Source organism: Somniosus microcephalus, unplaced genomic scaffold, assembly GCF_052327205.1.
Source record: "Somniosus microcephalus isolate GS21.2 unplaced genomic scaffold, FLI_Smic_1.0 unresolved_chr2, whole genome shotgun sequence".
In the NCBI taxonomy this organism is placed as follows: Eukaryota; Metazoa; Chordata; class Chondrichthyes; order Squaliformes; family Somniosidae; genus Somniosus; species Somniosus microcephalus.
Genome location: NW_028225180.1, coordinates 30,514,389 through 30,534,942, shown reverse-complemented (window position 1 = coordinate 30,534,942; position 20,554 = coordinate 30,514,389). Strand labels below are relative to the sequence as shown.

Genomic DNA, 20,554 nt, shown 5'->3' with positions numbered 1-20,554 from the left:
GGAGATAAAAGAAATGATGTAGTGGCAGGGGATAGTATCGTTAGGGGGATAGATAGTGTTCTTTCCAGCCGAGAGCGAGAGTCCCGAAGGCTGTGTTGCCTGCCCAGTACCAGGGTTAAGGACATCTCCTCTGGGCTGGAGAGAAATTTGGAGTGGGAGGGGGAGGATCCAGTTGTCGTGGTCCATGTTGGTACCAACGACATAGATAGGACAAGGAAGGTGGTTCTGCTGAGGGAGTTTGAGCAGCTAGGGGCCAAATTAAAAAGCAGAACCACAAGGGTAATAATCTCTGGATTACTACCTGAGCCACGTGCAAACTTGGCTAGGGTAAATAAAATTAGAGAATTAAATGCGTGGCTCAAAGTCTGGTGTGGGAGAAATGGATTTTGCTTCCTGGGACACCGGCATCAGTATTGGGACAGGAGAGAGCTGTTCCATTGGGACGGACTTCACTTGGCCAGTGCTGGGATTAGAGGCCTGCCGAATCGAATAAATAGGGCTGTAGAGAGGGCTTTAAACTAATTAGTGGGGGGGAGGTTTTAAGAGAGCAAAAAATAAAAATGACAGCAGAGAAGGCAATAGAGCAAGGTAGCAGTGGGGGAATTAAAAACCAGAGAGTGTCAGGAAGGGAAAGAATGTATAATGATAAAGGTAAAGTAGTAAAATTGGTAAAAGCAGGAATAAATTGTCAGAAAACATATTTGAATGTTCTTTATCTGAATGCGCGCAGCATTCGTAAGAAAATTGACGAGTTGACGGTACAAATAACTACACATGGGTATGATCTGGTGGCCATTACGGAACCATGGCTGCAAGATAATCATGACTGGGAACTAAACATACAAGTGTATTTGCCAATTAGGAAGGACAGACAGGAAGGAAGGGGAGGTGGGGTTGCTATATTAATCAAGGGTGGAATCACTGCAATAGTCAGAAATGATATTGGGTCAAAGGATCAGGATAGTGAAAAAGTTTGGGTGGAGATAAGGAATTATAAGGGGAAAAAGTCACTAGTGGGCATAGTATATAGGCCTCCTAACAGTTGCAACTCTGTTGGTCGGAGTATAAATCAGGGAATAGTTGGGGCTTGTAATAAGGGAACAGCTATAATCATGGGGGATTTTAACTTTCATATTGACTGGACTAATCAAATTGGGCATGGCAGCCTTGAGGAAGAGTTCATAGAGTGTATTAGGGACGGGTTCCTTGAGCAGTATGTAACTGAACCAACCAGGAGGCAGGCAATCTTAGATCTGGTTCTGTGTAATGAGACAGGATTAATAAAACAATATCCTAGTAGAGGATCCCCTTGGAATGAGTGACCATAATATGGTTGAAAATCAAATTCAATTTGAGGATGAGAGAGTTGGATCTCAAACCAGCGTACTGAGCTAAAATAAAGGAGACTCTGAAGGTATGAGAGTAGAATTGACTAAAGTGGACTGGGAAAACAGATTAAAGTGTAAGACAGTACAAGAGCAGTGGTCTACATTCAAGGAGATATTTCACATTTTTCAAGATAAATATATTCCACTGAGGAAAAAGGAGAATAAAAGAAAAGACAGCCATCCGTGGCTTAGTAAAGTAATAAAGGATAGTATCCGACTGAAAACAAGGGCATATAAAGTAGCCAAATCTAGTGGGAGGATAGAAGATTGGAAGGCATTTAAAAGCCAGCAAACAATAACTAAAAGATTAATTAAGAAAGGGAAGATAGATTATGAAAGTAAACTGGCAAAACATATAAAAACAGATAGCAAGAGTTTCTACAGCTATATAAAAAGAAAAAGGGTGGCTCAAGTGAACGTTGGTCCCTTAGAGGATGGGACCGGGAAACTAGTGGTGGGGAACATGGAGATGGCAAAGACGCTGAACAAATATTTTGTATCAGTCTTTACAGTAGAGGACACTAAAAATATCCCAACACTGGACAAACAGGGGGCAATGGGGGGGAGGAGCTAAACACGATTAAAATCTCTAAGGAGATGGTACTCAGTAAATTAATGGGACTTAAGGCAGATAAAACCTCGGACCTGATGGCCTACATCCTAGGGTCTTGACAAAAGTGGCGGTAGGGATTGTGGATGCATTGGTGATTATTTTCCAGAACTCCCTGGACTCAGGAAAGGTCCCGGCAGATTGGAAAACTGCTAATGTAACACCCTTATTTAAGAAGGGAAGTAGACAAAAAGCTGGAAACTATAGACCAGTTAGCCTAACATCTGTGGTTGGCAAAATGTTGGAGTCCATTATTAAGGAAACAGTAACAGAGCATTTGGATAAACATAATTTAATAGGACAGAGTCAGCATGGTTTTATGAAGGGGAAGTCATGTTTGACAAATTTGCTCGAATTCTTTGAGGATGTAACATACAGGGTGGATAAAGGGGAACCAGTGGATGTAGAGTATTTGGACTTCCAAAAGGAATTTGACAAGGTTCCACACAAATGATTACTGATCAAGATAAGAAATCACGGGATTGGGGGTAATATATTGGCATGGGTGGAAGATTGGCTATCTAACAGAAAACAAAGAGTTGGGATAAATGGTTCATTCTCGGGCTGGCAATCAGTAACTAGTGATGTTCTGCAGGGGTCAGTGCTGGAACTCCAACACTTTACAATCTATATTAACGATTTGGAGGAAGGGACTGAGTGCAACATATCCAAGTTTGCCGACGATACAAAGATGGGAGGGAAAGCAGTGAGTGAGGAGGACATAAAAAACCTGCAAAAGGACATAGGCAGCCTAAGTGAGTGGGCAGAGATTTGGCAGATGCAATATAATGTTGGAAAGTGTGAGGTTATGTACTTTGGCAGAAAAAATCAAACAGCAAGTTATTATCTAAATGGAGAGAAACTGCAAAGTGCTACAGTAAAAAGGGATCTGGGGGTCCTGGTGCATGAAACACATAAAGTAAGTATGCAGGTGCAGCAGGTGATCAGGAAGGCCAATGGAATCTTGGCTTTTATTGCAAGGGGGATGGAGTATAAAAACAGGGAAGTCTTGCTGCAGTTATACAGGGTATTGGTGAGGCCACACCTGGAATACTGCCAGTTTTGTTTTCCATATTTAAGAAAAAATATGCTTGCTCTCGAGGCGGTTCAGAGAAGGTTCACTCAGTTGATTCCGGAGATGAGGGGGTTGATGTATGAGGAAAGGTTGAGTAGGTTTGGACTCTACTCATTGGAGTTCAGAAGAATAAGAGGCGATGTTATCGAAACATATAAGATTGTGAGGGGGCTTGATCGGCTGGATGCGGTGAGGATGTTTCCACTGATGGGTGAGACTAGAACTGGGGGGCATGATCTAAGAATAAGGGGCTGCCCTTTCAAAACTGAGATGAGGAGAATCTTCTTCACTCAGAGGGTAGAAAATCTATGGAATTTGCTACCCCAGAGAGCTGCGGAAGCGGCAACATTAAATAAATTTAAAATGGAGATAGACTGTTTCCTAGCAGATATGGGAATTAGGGGTTACGGGGAGAGGGCAGTGAAGTGGACGTGAGTCTAGATTCGGATCAGCCATGATCCTATTGAATGGCGGAGCAGTCCCGAGGGGCCGTATGGCCGACTCCTGCTCCAACTTCTTATAGAGTCATAGAGTCATAGAGTTTTACAGCACAGAAAGAGGCCCTTCGGCCCATCGTGTCTGCGCCGCCCATCCATCCCTGTCCAGTCTAATCCCATTTTCCAGCATTTGGTCCATAGCCTTGTATGCAATGGCATTTCAAGTGCTCATCCAAATGCTTCTTGAATGTTGTGAGGGTTCCTGCCTCTACCACCCTTTCAGGCATTGAGTTCCACATTCCAACCACCCTCTGGGTGAAAAAGTTCCTCCTCAAATCCCCTTCTAAATCTCCTGCCCCTTACCCTGAATCTATGCCCCCTTGTTATTGACCCCCCTACTAAGGGGAAAAGTTCCTCTTTGTCTACCCTATCTATGCCCCTCATCATTTTGTACACCTCAATCAGGTCCCCCCTCAGCCTTCTTTGCTCCAAGGAAAACAACCCCAGCCTGTCCAGCCTCTCTTCATAGCTGAGGCGCTCCATCCCAGGTAACATCCTGGTGAATCTTCTCTGCACCCTCTCCAAAGCAATCACATCCTTCCTATAGTGAGGCGACCAGAACTGCACACAGTACTCCAGCTGTGGCCTCACCAGCGTTTTGTACAGCTCCATCATAACCTCCCTGCTCTTATATTCTATGCCTCGGCTAATGAAGGCAAGTATCCCATATGCCTTTTTAACCACCTTATCTACCTGTTCCGCTGCCTTCAGGGATCTATGTACATGTACACCAAGGTCCCTCTGACCCTCTGTACTTCCTAGGGTCCTACCACTCATTGTGTATTCCCTTGCCTTATTTGTCCGTCCAAAATGCATCACCTCGCACTTTTCAGGGTTAAATTCCATTTGCCACTTTTCCGCCCATCTGACCAACCCGTTTATATCGTCCTGTAGCCTGAGGCTTTCCTCCTCACAATTTACCACCCCACCAATTTTCGTGTCATCTGCGAACTTACTGATCATACCTTTTACATTCTCATCCAAATCATTTATGTAGATCACAAACAACAAGGGACCCAGCACCGATCCCTGAGGTACCCCACTGGACACAGGCTTCCAGTCACAAAAGCAACCTTCGACCATCACCCTCTGCCTCCTGCCACTCAGCCAGTTTATGATCCAACGCGCCAAGGCACCCTGGATCCCATGGGCTCTTACCTTCTTGACCAGTCTCCTATGCGGGACTTTGTCAAAAGCTTTACTGAAGTCCATGTAAACCACATCCACAGCATTTCCCTCATCCACCCCCCTAGTCACCCCCTCGAAAAATTCAATCAGATTTGTCAGACATGATTTACCCTTGACAAAGCCATGCTGACTATCCCCGATTAATCCTTGCCTCTCCAAGTGGAGACTAATTTTGTCCCTCAGAATTTTTTCCAATAATTTCCCTACCACAGATGTTAGGCTCACTGGACTGTAATTCCCTGGTTTATCCCTGCTACCCTTCTTGAATAATGGTACTACGTTAGCTGTTCTCCAGTCCTCTGGTACATCCCCTGTGGCCAGAGAGGTTCTGAAAATTTGTGTCAGAGCCCCTGCAATCTCCTCCTTTGCCTCCCACAGCAGCCTGGGATACATCTCGTCTGGGCCTGGGGATTTATCCACTTTTTGGCCTGCTAAAACCGCTAGCACCTCCTCCCTCTCGATGCTAATATGTTCAAGTACGTCACAGCCCCCTTGCCCGATTTCTATGTCTGCATCGTCTTTCTCCATAGTGAACACAGATGCAAAAAATTCATTTAAAACCCCGCCTACATCATCTGGCTCTACACACAGATTGCCACTTTGGTCTCTAATGGGCCCTACCCTTTCCCTGGTTATCCTCTTGCCCTTAATATACTTATAAAACATCTTAGGATTTTCCTTTATTTTGCTCGCCAGTGTTATTTCATGGCCCCTCCTCGCCCTCCTAATTTCTTTTTTAAGTATGCCCCTGCATTTTTTATACTCCTCTAGGGCTTCTTCCGTCTTTAGTCTTTTGTAACTGCCAAAAGCCCCCCTTTTATTTCTAATGCATTTTTGTATGTCCCTTGTCATCCAAGGTTCCCTTTGCTTGTTGGTCCCACCCTTGACCTTTACAGGAACATGTTGGCGTTGTACTCTCTCTATTTCCCTTCTGAAAGTCTCCCACTGTTTTGATGCGGATTTTCCTACAAGTAGCTGCTCCCAGTCCAATTCTTATGTTCTTTTGTTCTTAGACTGTGTCCCCTGGTTCTGGAATCCCCGACCATCGGGAAAATCCTTCCAGCATCTAGTCTGTCCAGTCCTGTCAGAATTTTATAAGTTTCAATGAGATCCCCTCTCATTCTTCTAAACTTCAGTGAGTACAAGCCCAATCGACCCAATCTCTCCTCATGCGTCATTCCTGCCATCCCAGGTATCAGCTTGGTGAATCTTCGCTGAACTCCTTCCATGGCAAGAACATCCTTCCTCAGATAAGGCGACCAAAACTGCACAGAATACTCAAGATGTGGTCTCCCCAAGGCCCTGTATAACTGCAGCAAGACATCCTTGCTCCTGTACTCAAACCCTCTCGCTATGAAGGCTAACATGCCATTTGCCTTCTTAACCGCCTGCTGCAACTGCATGCATACCTTCAGCGACTGGTGCACAAGGACACCCAGGTCTCGTTGCACTTCCCCTTCTCCCAATCTATTGCCATTCAGATAATAATCTGCCTTCTTGTTTTTGCCACCAAAGTGGATAACCTCGCATTTATCCACGTTATATTGCATCTGCCATGGTTTTGCCCAATCACCAACCTGTCCAAATCATCCTGGAATTTCTCACAGCACACACGACCACCCAGCTTTGTGTCATCTGCATATTTGGAGATATTACATCTAGTTCCCTTGTCTACATCATTAATATATGTTATGAGTGGCTGGGGACAAAGAGCGGTCCTGCGGTACCCCACTAGTCATTGGCTGCCACTCAGAAAAAGACCCATTTATTCCAACTCTTTGCTTTCAGTCTGCCAACCTGTTCCCTATCCAGGTCAATACTGTGCCTGCAATCCCATGTGCCTTAACTTTACATGCTCATCTCTTATGCGGGACCTATTCGAAAGCTTTATGAAAGTCCAAATACACCACATCCACTGGTTCTCCCTTATTTATTTTACCAGTTACATCCACAAAAAATTCCAGTAGATTAGTCAAGCACGATTTACCTTTTGTAAATCCATGTTGACTTTGTCCGATCCTGTCACTGTTTTCGAAGTGCTCTGCTACTACATCTTTTATAATGGACTCTAGCATTTTCCCCACTATCAACGTCAGGCTTACTGGTCTGTAATTCCCTGTTTTCTCTCGGACACCTTTTTTGAATAGTGGGGTAACATTAGCTACCTTCCAATCCATGGGTACTGTTCCAGATTCCATCGAATGCTGGAAGATGATCAGCAAAGCATCAACTATTTCTAGGGCCACTTCCTTAAGTACCCTGGGGATTTATCGGCCTTCAATCCCATCAATGTCCCTAACACCATTTCCCTACAAATACTGATTTCTTTCAGTTCCTCCCTTTCATCAGACCCTATGTTCCCCAACATATCTGGGAGGTTATTTGTGTCCTCCTTTGTGAAGACAGAACCAAAATATGTATTTAATTGGTCAGCCAGTTCTTTGTTCCCCATTATAATTTCCCCTGATTCTGACTGCAAGGGACCTATGCTTGACTTCACCAATCTTTTTCTCTTCACATATCTGTAAAAGCTTTTCCAGTCAGTTTTTATGTTCCCTGAAAGCTTACTCTCATATTCTATTTTCCCCTTCTTAATGAATCCCTTTGTCCTCCTTTGTTGAATTCTAAACTGCTCCCAGTCCTCAGGTTTACTGCTTTTTCTGGCCAATTTATATATCCTCTCCTTGGACCTTATGCTATCCCTAATTTCCCTTGTTAGCCATGGTTGAGTTACGTTTTTGTTTTATTTTTATGCCAAACTGGGATGAACAAATTCTGTAGTTGATCCATGCGGTCTATGAATGTTTGCCATTGCCTATCCACCATCAACCCATTGAGTGATATTCCCCAATCAACCCTACCCAACTCACACCTTAGACCATCGTAGTTCCTTGAATTAAATTCAGGACCCTAGACTCCGAGTCGACTATTTCATTCTCCATCTTAATGAAGAATTCGATCATATTATGATTGCTCTGACCCAAGCGGCCTTGTACAACAAGATTGTTAATTAATCCTTTCTCGTTACATAATTCGCAGTCTAAGATGGACTGATCTCTGGTTGGTTCTTCGGCATATTGGTCCAGTAAACCATCCCTTAAACACTCATGGAATTCCTCCTCCACAGCATTGTTTCTAATTTATTTAGCCCATTCTATATGTAGATTAAAGTCACCCATGAAGACTGCTGTGGCCTTATTGCACGCTTCTCTAATTTCCCTTTTAATGCCATACCCAACCTTTGCATTACTGTTTGGATGTCTATACACCACTCCCACTAACGTTTGCTGCCCCTTGGTATTTCTCAGTTCTACCCATTCAGATTCCACATCATCAGAGCTAATATCCTTCCTTACAATTGTGTTAATCCCTTCTTTAACCAGCAATGCTACCCCACCTCCCTTTCCGTTTTGCCTATCTTTCCTGAATATTGAATACCCCTGGATGTTGAGTTGCCAGCCTTGGCCACCCTGGAGCCATGTTTCCGTGATCCCAATCAAATCATATTTGTTTACCTTCATGCTTGTTTTCTTAACGCTCTTACACCTATTAGAATTATTATTTACTGTGGCCATGTTTGATTAAACCCTTGATTTCTCTGACAGTCACTTTTGTTTTTCTCCTTCCCATCTTTTGCTTTTATCCTTGCTTCCCTTTCCTCTGTCCCCTTGCTCAGGTTCCCAACCCCTTGCCAGCTTAGTTTAAACCCTCCCCCAGAGCACTAGCAAACACTCCCCCTAGTACATCGGTCCTGGCCCTGCCCAGGTGCAAACCTTCCTCTATGAACTGGTCCCACTTCCCCCAGAACCGCTTCCATATCCCAGGAATTTGAATCCTCCCCCTTGCACCATTCCTCTAGCCACATATTCATCTGAAATATGCTTCTATTTCTACTCTGACTGGCACGTGGCACTGGTAGCAATCCTGAGGTTACTATTTTTGGTGTCCTATTTTTTAATTTAGCTCCTAACTCCCTATATTCCACTTTTGGACCTCATCCCGCTTTTTAACTATATCGTTGGTACCTATATGAACCACGACAACTGGCTGTTCACCCTCACCTTCCAAGATGTTCTGCAGCCGCTCTGAGACATCCTTGACCCTTTCACCAGGGAGGCAACACACCATCCTGGAGTCTCATTTACGGCCGCAGAAACACCTATCTATTCCCCTTACAATAGAATCCCCTATTACTATAGCTCTACCCCTCTTTATCCTCCCGTCCTGTGCAGCAGAGCCACCCCTGGTGGCAGGAAGTTGGCTGCTGCTGCCTTCCTCTTGTATGCCATCCTCCCCAACAGTACTCAAAGTGGTGTATCTGTTTGAGAGGTGTATGTCCACAGGGGACCCCTGCACTACCTGCCTGTGCCTAGTACTCTGTCTGTTGGTCACCCATTCCCTTTCTGGCTGTCCAAACCTTGCCTGCGGTGTGACAAACTGATCAAACGTGCTATTCTCGAAGTTCTCAGCCTCGCAAATGGTCCAGAATGAATCCAATCGCAGCTCCAGCGCCGCAATGCGGTCTGCCAGTAGCTGCAGCTGGACACACTTTGTGCACACTTAGTTGTCAGGGACACAGGAAGTGTCCCCAAGTTCCCAAATAGCGCAGGAGGAGCATGTCACGGCCCCGGGCTGTCCTGCCATGACTTACCCTTTATTTAATTGAAATTAAATTAAATCAAATGAATCCCACAAATTACATTACAGTTAAATAGTTTATTTAAGGGCCCTGGTTTATAAACAGTCCCCGCTACACCAGAGACTTTTGAAACTATAAACCACAGAGTTAAAGTTTAAAAAGAGAGAAATACTCACCAACCAATCACTTACTTGCTTTCTGGTGACGTCACACCTCGATTACTTTTTACTTCTCTCCTTCCCTCTGAGTTCTGAGTTCGGAGAGTGGTAAACCATCCAGGGTCTCTGGAGCCTTTTATAGCCCCTCTGCTGCCGCTGACATTCCCGCCGACGCACTGAGGCCTACCTGGGTCTCTGGAGCCACTGACATTCCCGCCGATGCACTGAGTCCTACCTGGTCTCTGGAGCCTTTTATAGCCCCATTGCCACCGCTGAAATTCCTGCCAACACACATTGCTGGTGGTGATCTCAATACTAACAGTACTGATAGTGATCTCAATACTAACATTACTTGTGCTGATTTCAATACTATCATTGCTGGTGGTGATCTCAATACTAACATTTCTGGTGGTGATCACTATACTTACATTACTGGTGGTGATCCCAATACTAACATTACTGGTGGCGATCACAATACTAATATTACTGGTGGTGATCTGAATACTAACATTACTGGTGGCGATCACAATACTATCATTACTGGTAGTGATCCAATACTAACATTACTGGTGGCGATCACAATACTAACATTACTGGTGGTGATGCCATTCTAACATTATATATGGGTGTGGAGTCACATAAAGGCCAGATCGAAAAAGGCATCATGTTTCCTTCTCTGAAGGACATTACTGAACCAGTTAGTTTTATACAAAAATCCGATAGCTTCATGGTCACCATAAATGATATATTCCGCCCCCCCCCCCAGATTTATTTAATTAACTGAATTTAAATTCACAGACTGCAATCTGTGGAATTTGAACTCACGTCCCTGCATAATGAGCCCAGGCTTCTGGATTACTCTGTCAGAAACATAACCCTATTCTAACGTAATCTGCTGCTGTTCCTGAAAACATTGATATTTATAATCCTTGACTAGACTCATCCATTTATCTATCCCAGTCCATTCATTTTCCCATTACATTTATATATCCCAGTCGATTGATTGTCCCAATCCATTTATATATCCCAGTCTATTGACTTTCCAAATCCATTTATATTTTCCAGTCGATTCATTTCCGCATGTATATATTTATATTCCATGTATCATGAATATATCCCAGTCCATTGACAGATCCTAGTCCATTGACTTTATCAATCCTTATATGCCCCAATGCATGGAACTTTCTCAATCTTCTGATCTTTCAATAGGCCTTTTATAAGCTACCACATAATTGACTGGTGACTAAGTTCAGAGCTTGTGGAGTCAGGGTACAAATAGCAGAATGGACTGCACGCTGGCTATAAAACAGAAAACAGAGTGGAGGTTACTCAGACTGGTGGCAGATGGAAAGTGGTGCTGGCCAAGGATTGGTGCTGGGACCACTGTTGTTCACCATTTACACAAATTGGTTGGACTCAGGATTCTGAAGTATAATATCAAAACTTGAGATATTAAAACATTGGGAGGTATAGTTAATACAGAGAAAGATTGTGATAAAATGCAATCAGATGGTAACAAACCTGTAGAATGGGAGTGTAAATGGCAAATTAATTTCATATAAATTTTGTGAGGTGTTTCATTTTGATAGGAGGAATAAGGAGGCCACATAATCCGATAGAGAAATTATATTAAGCTTGTATAGAACCTTGTTTAGACCACAAATGAGGTATAGTGCACAGTTTGATCTCAATGTTACAAAAAATGACATGGAGGCAATGAGGAATGTGCAAAAAGACTGGGCTTGCGGCAGATAGTGAGAGACCCACCACGTGGGACACCTTAATTTAGTGACAGGTTAAAACTATCAGCAACCACTCTTGAAAATAGAAATCTGAAGGGCGACTTAATAGAGGTTACACAAATTATTAAGCGCTAGACGTAGAGAAAATGTTTCTGAATGTTTGGGTATCCAAAATAGGGGTGATAAATATAAGAGAGTCACTAACACATCCGAATTTAGCCAGAGAGTGTTTAGCCACCACATGGAGTGCGTTGAGGCGAATGGCATAGATGCATTTTAAGGGAATCTATAAAAGTAACGACTGCCAATCAGAACACCAGATCGGTGTGGGGGAAGGTGAATGCAGATATTATCTTTGAAACATGTTTGACATCTGACATCTGAAGTGCAGCGTGCGGAGTCACGGACGGAACGTGGAGGTGTTCCGGTGATCCAGCAGTAAGTAGACAGTGTTATAAAACACAGAGAGCGGGTTCATCCCCCGCCCGTGCCTCTGTTATATTTAAATGTTTGATGCGATGTTTAAGCTGCATCCCCTGCAAGGTGAATATATCATTCCTGGGGTGTAGTTCCATAAACCACACTCCAGGTGGGGTATAATCAAAGCTCGATACAAATGAAGAATTACTTGCTCCCCTTTGTATTCCAGCCCGCTGGAGATAAAGGGCAACCTTCCTTTAGAAACAGGGGACGGAGCATCCTAACCACATCAGATTGAATTTGACATGTTACTGTAATAGTTAACTTATTCGTGCCTTTGCTCGCTGTTTTACATGTTGATTCTGGATCATGTAGTTGATTACACATCGCCTTCTCACAATTCCAGCTTGATGCATATAATTCATGCATAGTACTTAAATGTACACTTAAAAGGAATAAATTAGAGCCACACCTGATGATGGCTGCATGGTGATCCAAGCATGTCGCCGTGCTGAGCTTATTACCTTAGGCTTTTACCAAACCGAATCTTCATTAACACGATAGGTTTTTATAGATTTTGCTCAATCCCTGCACTTGACAATCCAGATAATTTTGCATTGCAGAACTATATCAAAGTTAATATAAACTCTCTATAAAGATAATTTAATTGATTTATCTGATCGGTAGTTTAATTGTTGGCCATTCAATTGCGATTGTACCAAGTGAATCCTTTAACAGTAGGATTTTTGTGTTTCTGTATCTATTGTACAATTTGAAAATGATGTTGGATGCCCAGATATTTTCCTTTGCAGAACTAAATCTCTTCCCAAACTGTTACCAAAGGATGAAACTTCCCTGAAGTTGATGAATCTGTTTGCAATGTCATGAGTTTAATTACATCGCATGTTACTTCATCCCGAACTGAATATTTTTGTAGGGTCAGCCCTGCCCCAATAACCCAGTGGTACTTTAAATAGACTTGTACTTCCCTGCTTAACAGGACAAGGCTACAGGTTAACATTACAACAATATAAAGATAACCACAACAGTACCATATTACCATATGTTAGGATAACCTGATTAACCCTTTCCTTACAGTGCCCACTTTGTTGATGTTGGAGTATTTAAGGTCAACACTGAACAATAACTCCTCAGCATCATATGTCTATCTTGGCCTATTCTATTGCGCAGATCTCCAAAAAAATTTACACATGTTCTCACTCGCCAGAGCCACATTAACCATTTCATGTCGTGGAGTTGTCCGCGCGAGTGTCCATGCTTTGGATCGGTTCATCAGAGTATATTCACCGCACATATATCATGCAAGTTGCTTCATGTACAACGCGTCACTTCTGCAAACACAGTGATATCCCAAGATCTTACAGTGCCAGACATCCGATACAAGCCATTCCAGCCCCTTCTGGCTATCTATCAATGGATCGGAGGCAGGTGGGTGTTTGATGAGATTCGCCCTTGCATGGTCCCGGTATTTGATTTCCTTCTTCAGCTAAATCAAGGACACAACCAGCTTCAAGTGAAAACTAGCAATTAACCATCTTAACAACACTTCCCTGTCTTTCACTATAGTGTGCACTGATCGCGGAATCATATCTTTTGCTGAGTCCTACCCAGGTGGTTTACATTAAGAAGGGATGGGGCAGGATAAATGGAAGCGAAACCTTCCGTTAGTTGAAGGATGAAGAACTAATGGCCAGAGATTAAAAAAATACATGTAAGAGATTTAGAACTAAAAGTAGGAGAAGCCTCTTTACATGGAGATTTGTGAGACTGTGGATACAACGGAGGAAAAAAATGTCAATATTGAAGAACAAATTGCATAGATGTCTAAATATGATTAGGATGAATTGAAGTTGAGTCTGGGCGGGTAAGATCATTGGAACTATTTGCTCAGGTGGAGAGTGAATGTCGACAAGTACTGAGTGGCTCAAATGGACTGTTATAACATTGCAACATTGTGATGACCAGTTGAAATTTTCAGTAAATATCTGGAAACAATTAGTCTAATGTCAAATGGACGAGGCAAGTTCCTACTGTCTCCATATTAGACACTGACAGGAGACAGGGCCCCGTTCTATTGCTCCAGTAGACAATGGGAGGCGGAGTCGGATGGGGAGACCAGTGCCTGCAACATTCACACCAAGATTACAGAATTATAGATATCCACCATTGTAGCACATTGTTTCTACATTAAAGGAAATTTTATTTATTATCTAAACTGTGTGTCTCATTTCAATAACTGCAGTGTGAGGCAGTAAGCACTGACACCCACATGTTCTACTCCACGGTTGAAGCTCAATCGTGACTGTTCTCTTTGTATCTTGAGAGGTAAGTCCACTGTTTTAGCGGGGTAAAATAAATTAAAAAACTTGCATTCATGTAGCTCCATTCACGACCAGCGGATGGCCCCACGTGCTTTATAGCCATGAAGTACTTTTTGAAGTGCATTCACTGCTGTAATGTAGGAAACGCGGCAGCCAATTTTCACACAGCAAGCTCCCACAAACAGCAATGTGATAATTACCAGATAATCTGTTTTTTAGTGATGTTGATTGGGGGATAACTTTTGGCTGGGGCATCCGGGATTACTCCCTGCTCTTCTTCGAAATAGTGCAAAGGATCTTTTACGTCCACCTGAGAGGGCTGATGGAGTCTCGGTTTAACGACTCATTCGAAAGACGGCACCTTCGACAGTGCAGCACTCCCACAGCCCTGCATTGGAGTGTCAGCCTAGATTATGGTAGATTATTGAGTCTCTGGAGTTGGACTTGAAGCCACAAACTTCTCACGAGGTTGCTACCAGCTGAGCCGTGGCTGACCCAGGGAAAACAGCAGGCACAAAACACACGACCCAAAAAGGAAGAAAAGTTTTCTGATACCTGTTCATTTTCACAGCAACAATCGGCTTTCGTTCTAATGGGAAGACGGCCATTCTAAAGTGGAACACTGGCTGTATTTTTACTCTACATAAAGGAAGTTTTAGGTTGAATTTTCGTTTTTTTAACAAATATCTGAATCAATGTCCAAGGAGATTTCACCACCTTCTTCAGCTCTTCCCTGAATTTAGTTTGTGTAGCTGCATAAATACATGTGTTTGTACAAGAACTCAAATACATGAGCATATAACCGGTTTCAGCGCTGATGTATGCAGGAGAGGTATCATCGGGTAGGTGAATAATCGCCAGGTTGTTATCTACAGCACTCACGGCAGATATCAGCCACAACAATCCAAAGCTGGCCGATACACTGAACAGTAAAATGATGGATTTGCTTCGGCTCTCCATCTCTGGATTGCTCTGATTCCCACTGCTGTGACCCCAGAGTCCCCTGCGGGATCGACTGGCCACTAAAGTATGTCTGAATGTCAAACAATTAAATAGCAATATCAATACAAAAAGATATGTAATTAAAATATTTTCTAATTAGGAGAAGGGTACACCTGTAGGCGATGAATAAAAGCCGACAATGTGGTGGACACCCCAGGGACATTTTTGATTATTCATTTGTGTTAAAAGGGAAACAAATAGGGAATGTCCTCTAAATAATCCAGGATAGAGATCGTTGTTACAATCGCGGCCACAGTTCTCACTATGCAATACTGCATTTTAAATTCATGACAACATATATTTACGTATCAGTCAAATGTGAAGGAGACGGTAAACCACACTGACATATCCAGTCTGACACAATCAATGTACACCATGAACTTACAAGCGGCAGTGTAGGGCAGGAATGAATATGAGAAGTGTTTACTGAATAAATGAAATACGATTACATTGATGATCATGACCAGTAGATCTGCTGTGGCCATGGCCACCATATGTACGGAGACACATTTGGAATGCCCGCATTTTCATCTGGAGAGAATCACCATTGTCAGTAGTTTCGCTGTAAGAAAGATGGACAAGAGGTCAATAACTGGGACACTCAGATAAACCTCACAGCAAATGGGTACACCATCACCTCTGCGTTCCCCTCCAAGTCACACGCTATCCTGACTTAGAAAAATATCGCTGTTCCTGGGTCGAATGCCTGGAAATCCCTCCCTAACAGAACCATGGGACCTGCTTCACCACATGGACTGCAGCGATTCAAGAAGGCAGCTCGCCACCTCCTTCTCAAGGGCAACTTGTTCATTTTTGATAGTCAATAAAGAAGCGGATTCCTTACATACATCCAAGCACATATTTCATTGCAGTGTGGAGCGCTGAAACCATCCTGCCATGAGGCTGGAACCAGGTGATGCACTGAGCCAAATTGATGAGTTACTACAGCGGCCCCAGGGAGCAATCGATGGAATTTTCCATTTATTCTCATCGGTTTGATTGGCAAGGGGGATCTCGGGAGCGGCATCAGATGTCAGCTGTATTCAATATAATTTACAAACAATTAGTGGAAAGATATGAATTTAAACATAACATTCAACTGAGACGAAAATTTTCAATTTAGGTTGAAACTCTGCGCTTTTGCTATTTATACTCGCCGTGAGGGAACTGCTCGGTAACAGAGCGGGAGCTGGTGGATCCTGAGCGGCAACAGTTGCTCCAAATATCTTTCACTGTCCTCTGATGGTTGGAGGTGGCTGCAGTACAAGTAATTACCAACTTAAAGTGGACAGGGAACAACGGGACAGATGAAATGATTACCATGGTCACGAAGCAACACATTCTTTGGTGATATTCATCGACTGATCCCTGTGGATAAATGACTCTGCAATGAGACATTCTGGGAATCTGTTACATAATCAGAAACATTGAGATAGTCAACAGCTATTAGACAACAGGATACATTGATTTACCGGGCGCACCAAAGGCTGCTGAGAATAGGGTAGTGAAATCCCTGATTCTGTAGATTGTTGCCCGCTCCATTTTTTTAGAAGCATGTATGAATTGTGCCCAGCTTTAAGGATACCACTAGAATGTACCTGAGATCCGTAAATGCTCCCCTTTGTAGAATAATCGGTGCCCCGGTAAGGAAAACAAGCTAAACAATAAGTGACGATAGTTACAGTCACTTAACAAACAAGGGGCGATTTTCCACTTCAGAGTGCCTGGGCCGCCAGTGGGGAAATTGTATGGAATGTAATTCCAGAGGGAATGTGACCTGTGCATGGCCCATAAATGCTGAATGGAACATCCCTCCCGGACAAGGCATTAGGTTACTGAGGCCTCGTAGAAAACTTCACTCACCCATTGCATAACTTTCCTTTTTACTATAATGATATCCAGAAATGACGCCTCTCTAACATTACTGGCGATGCATCCTCTCAAATATTAATGCTGATGAACCTACTCCAACAATACTGGTTTTGATCCTACTCTAACATCGCTGGTGGTGACCGTACAATAACATTACTGGTGGTTACTCTACTCTAACATTATTGGTGCTGACCCTACTCTACCATTATTGGGGATGAACCTACTCCATCTTTACTGGTGATGACTCCGCTCTATCTTTACTGCTGGTGACCCTACTGTAAAACTAATGGTGGTAAAGCAAATCTAACATTATTGCTGGTGAGCTTACTCTAACATAACTGGTGTTGACTCAACTTTAACATTACTGGTGGTGAACTTACCCTAACATTACTGGTGTTGACACAACTCTAACATTAGCAGTGGTGACCCTACTCTAACAGTACTGGTGTTGATCCCACAGTAACATTACTGGTGGTAACTTTACTCTAACTTCACTGCTGGTGACCCTACTCCAAAATTATTGATGGCGACTCCACTCTTATATTACTGGTGGTGACACTACTCAAACATTTCTGGTATTGACTCTACTCTAACATTACTGGTGGTGACTCTACTCTAACATTACTGGTGGTGACCCAACTCTAACATTACTGGTAGTGACTGTACTCTACCATTACTGGTGTTGAAAGTACGCTAACATTACTGGAGGCGACCCTACTCTAACATTACTGCTGGTGACTCCACTCTAACATTACTGGTGGTGACTACTCTCACATTACTTGTGGTGACACTATCCTAACATTACTGGTGGTGACCATATTCTGTAATTGCTAGTGGTGACCCTATTCTAATACAACTGTGGTGACCCTACTCCAACATTAATGGTGTTGACCTTAATGTAGCATTATTGGAGGTAACCCTACTGTAAAATTGCTGGTGTGCCCTCTACTCTCACAGGAATGTAGATGGCCATCCACTGACTTCAGCTTTGAAGACTCTACTCCAGCATTGCTGATAGTTCTCCTACATTTCTGGTGACGCTAATGCTCTAGCATTACTGGCATTGACCCAACTCTAACATTGCTGCTGGACCATGTATTCTAATCCCATTGGTGTTGACCTTAATCTAACTTTGCTTTTGGTGACCGAACTGTAACCTTACCGAAGGCGTATCTACACTATCATTACTGGTGATCATTCCATTCTAATATATTTGGCGGAAACCCTATTCTAACATTATTCATTGTGACTGTACACTAACATTAGTGGTAATGACGACATTTTAACTTTTCTGATGGAAACCCTACTCTACATAAGAACATAAGAATTAGGAGCAGGAGTAGGCCATACTCAAGCCTACACCGCCATTCAATAAGGTAATGCCTGATCTTCAACCTCAACTCCCCTTTCCCGCCCATTCCCCATATCCCTACGGGGAAAAGCCGGGGACTGAGATTAATGGGATAACTCTACCAAACAGTGGCACAGGCAGGATGGGCCGAATTATCTCCTTCTGTGCTGTATAAATATATCATTATATGATTCAATTCAAACGGAACCGGAGGGAATGATCTGATTCAGGAGATTAGGGGAAGACAATCAAGGAGCTCCTTCAGAACGATAATGACTACATATTTATTTCCTCTGTAATTACTGTGGTTTCGATCAGTGAAGTCTCTGTAAAAGGCAACGGAGGAGAAGGATTAGAGGTTTAAGTGTGGGACAAAAGTGATATTTTTTGAAGTCATTGAGCCTTCCAACATTAATGGAGGACCAGGATGAGTGGAACTGTCATTGGCCTCTGTGGGGAAATTCAGGCACTTTGAAGCTAAGCACTATGAGTCAGGATAGCGGAGCATTCTAAAGTTGCAGCCCCCTTTCGTAGCCGTGGGTTCGAATCACACTTCTGACATACAGATCGTTTAATTTCTCCGTGCAGTTGTATTATTTGAAATTAACTGCAACCGCTTCTTCGGCACAGTTGATTTGTTCCTATCAGAAAACTAACCCTAGGATTGTTCTCCTTCGAGCAGAGAAGTTTATGAAAAGAACTAATGATGGTACTCAAAATTGGATGGGATTTTGATAGAGCAAGCAGAGAGAAATTGTTTCCTCTGGCCAGTTGAGCGACAACCAGAGGTTATAGATTTAAAATAATTGGCAAAAGAAATAAAGGGGCCTTTACGAGAATGTTTTCACATAGAGGGTTGTTACGATCTGGAATATATCACCTGAAAATATGGTGGAATCAGATTCCACAGGAAATGTCAAAAGCTAATTAGTCATGTATTTGAATAGAACCAGTTAGCAGGGTTATGGGGTAAATGCTGGGGTGTGGGACTAAAGTGAACAGTTCTTTGAAATGTCGACACAGGCAGGATGGGCCGAATGGCCTCATTCTGTGCTGTAAGATCCGAAGATTCTATGAATCAGGCCTCTTGAGCATCCTCCTTTTTCATCACACTACAAGTAGCCTGCCATAACATGTCCTCATTTGGAATTTTCTCCACCAACCCTTCCATCTCAATTAAGACGTTCCTTAAAACCTTAAGCCTTGAAGAGAATTATGGTCACACGCCTTAATAGCTCCTTCTTGGGATTGGGCTTCCATATATTTGATCACACCTCTATGAGGCGAATTGGGAGATTCCCTAGAAGTGGGGAGGGGGCCACGGATTATTAAGCTGTGTTGAAAAATTTACTGAATACGTGTGTTTGTGTCTGTTTGTTACATTAACTAAATGAGGGCACCTGGCGCTTCTCTCCCAGAAATAAATTTATCGTGAAGAAGTTTCGAAAACGGTGTTACTTGCATTTGTGTCTTTCTTTGTTCTATTTATGAATATTTCTTCCGTCTGACTCCCAGTAAGTCTCTTCTTCCTCTATTGAATGAGAAAGGAGGGTTTTAACATTGGCCAGACCCGCACTGTGCCTGATATTTGTGAGCTCATCGTTTATATTTAGTGGTTTCTGCTCCTTTAAACATCGTCAGCTTTAGCTCAGCGGTTACTTTTGCAGTATTACCTTTCTAAGGATTTTAGAATCTTGCATGGCTAACTCTGTTACATGAAATGTTGTTGGATCGAGCCCACCCAGGGACGAAGGCTTTTGCCCTTTATGATTCATTGCTGCACAGTTTCAGGTTGTCAATGTGTGCTTTGGCTACAAGGAAATATACTGCAAACATTACCAGCTGTGCTGTTATCCATTAAGTTCCCACCCAAATACTTTCATGAATATTCATTTTTTAAAAGGATAAAAATATAGATGGGTCATATTCCTCCATTCAATACATTAGAAATAAATGAAGTTTTTGTTATCCAAGGAACCGATGGAAATTGATTCTCAATCTGCATATATAGAACTGGAACATGCCATCGCACCATGTGAGGCTACATTTAATTTGTGGCTATTGTACAGCTGATATTAAGGAAAATAATTCAGAGCATTTTGGACCATTTTAGTGCTTTTTAGCAGCATGCAATAACTGTTTGTAAAGTTTTGTAAAACACTGCTGTCCGGTAGAAGACAGATATTAAAATGATACAATAATTTTGTAGACGTCATGTGTGGAATTCCCTGCCTAAACACCTCCCCCATTACCCATCGCTCACCTCCTTT

At 42.8% G+C, this 20,554-nt stretch overlaps 1 long non-coding RNA gene across 3 annotated transcripts in view; it reads right to left on the bottom strand.

Annotated features, from left to right (window-relative positions):
* Positions 1-15,463: 15,463 nt before the first annotated feature.
* LOC147092407 (uncharacterized) overlaps positions 15,464-20,554 on the bottom strand; it is a 38,118-nt gene continuing 33,027 nt past the window's right edge. For 2 of the 3 annotated variants that reach the window (XR_015075015.1, XR_015075013.1), the window contains exon 2: positions 15,464-15,623. This is a non-coding gene — a long non-coding RNA (uncharacterized LOC147092407). Of the gene's footprint in view, positions 15,624-16,381; positions 16,604-20,554 lie in introns of those variants that run through there. The other variant, XR_015075014.1, reaches the window with a different exon arrangement.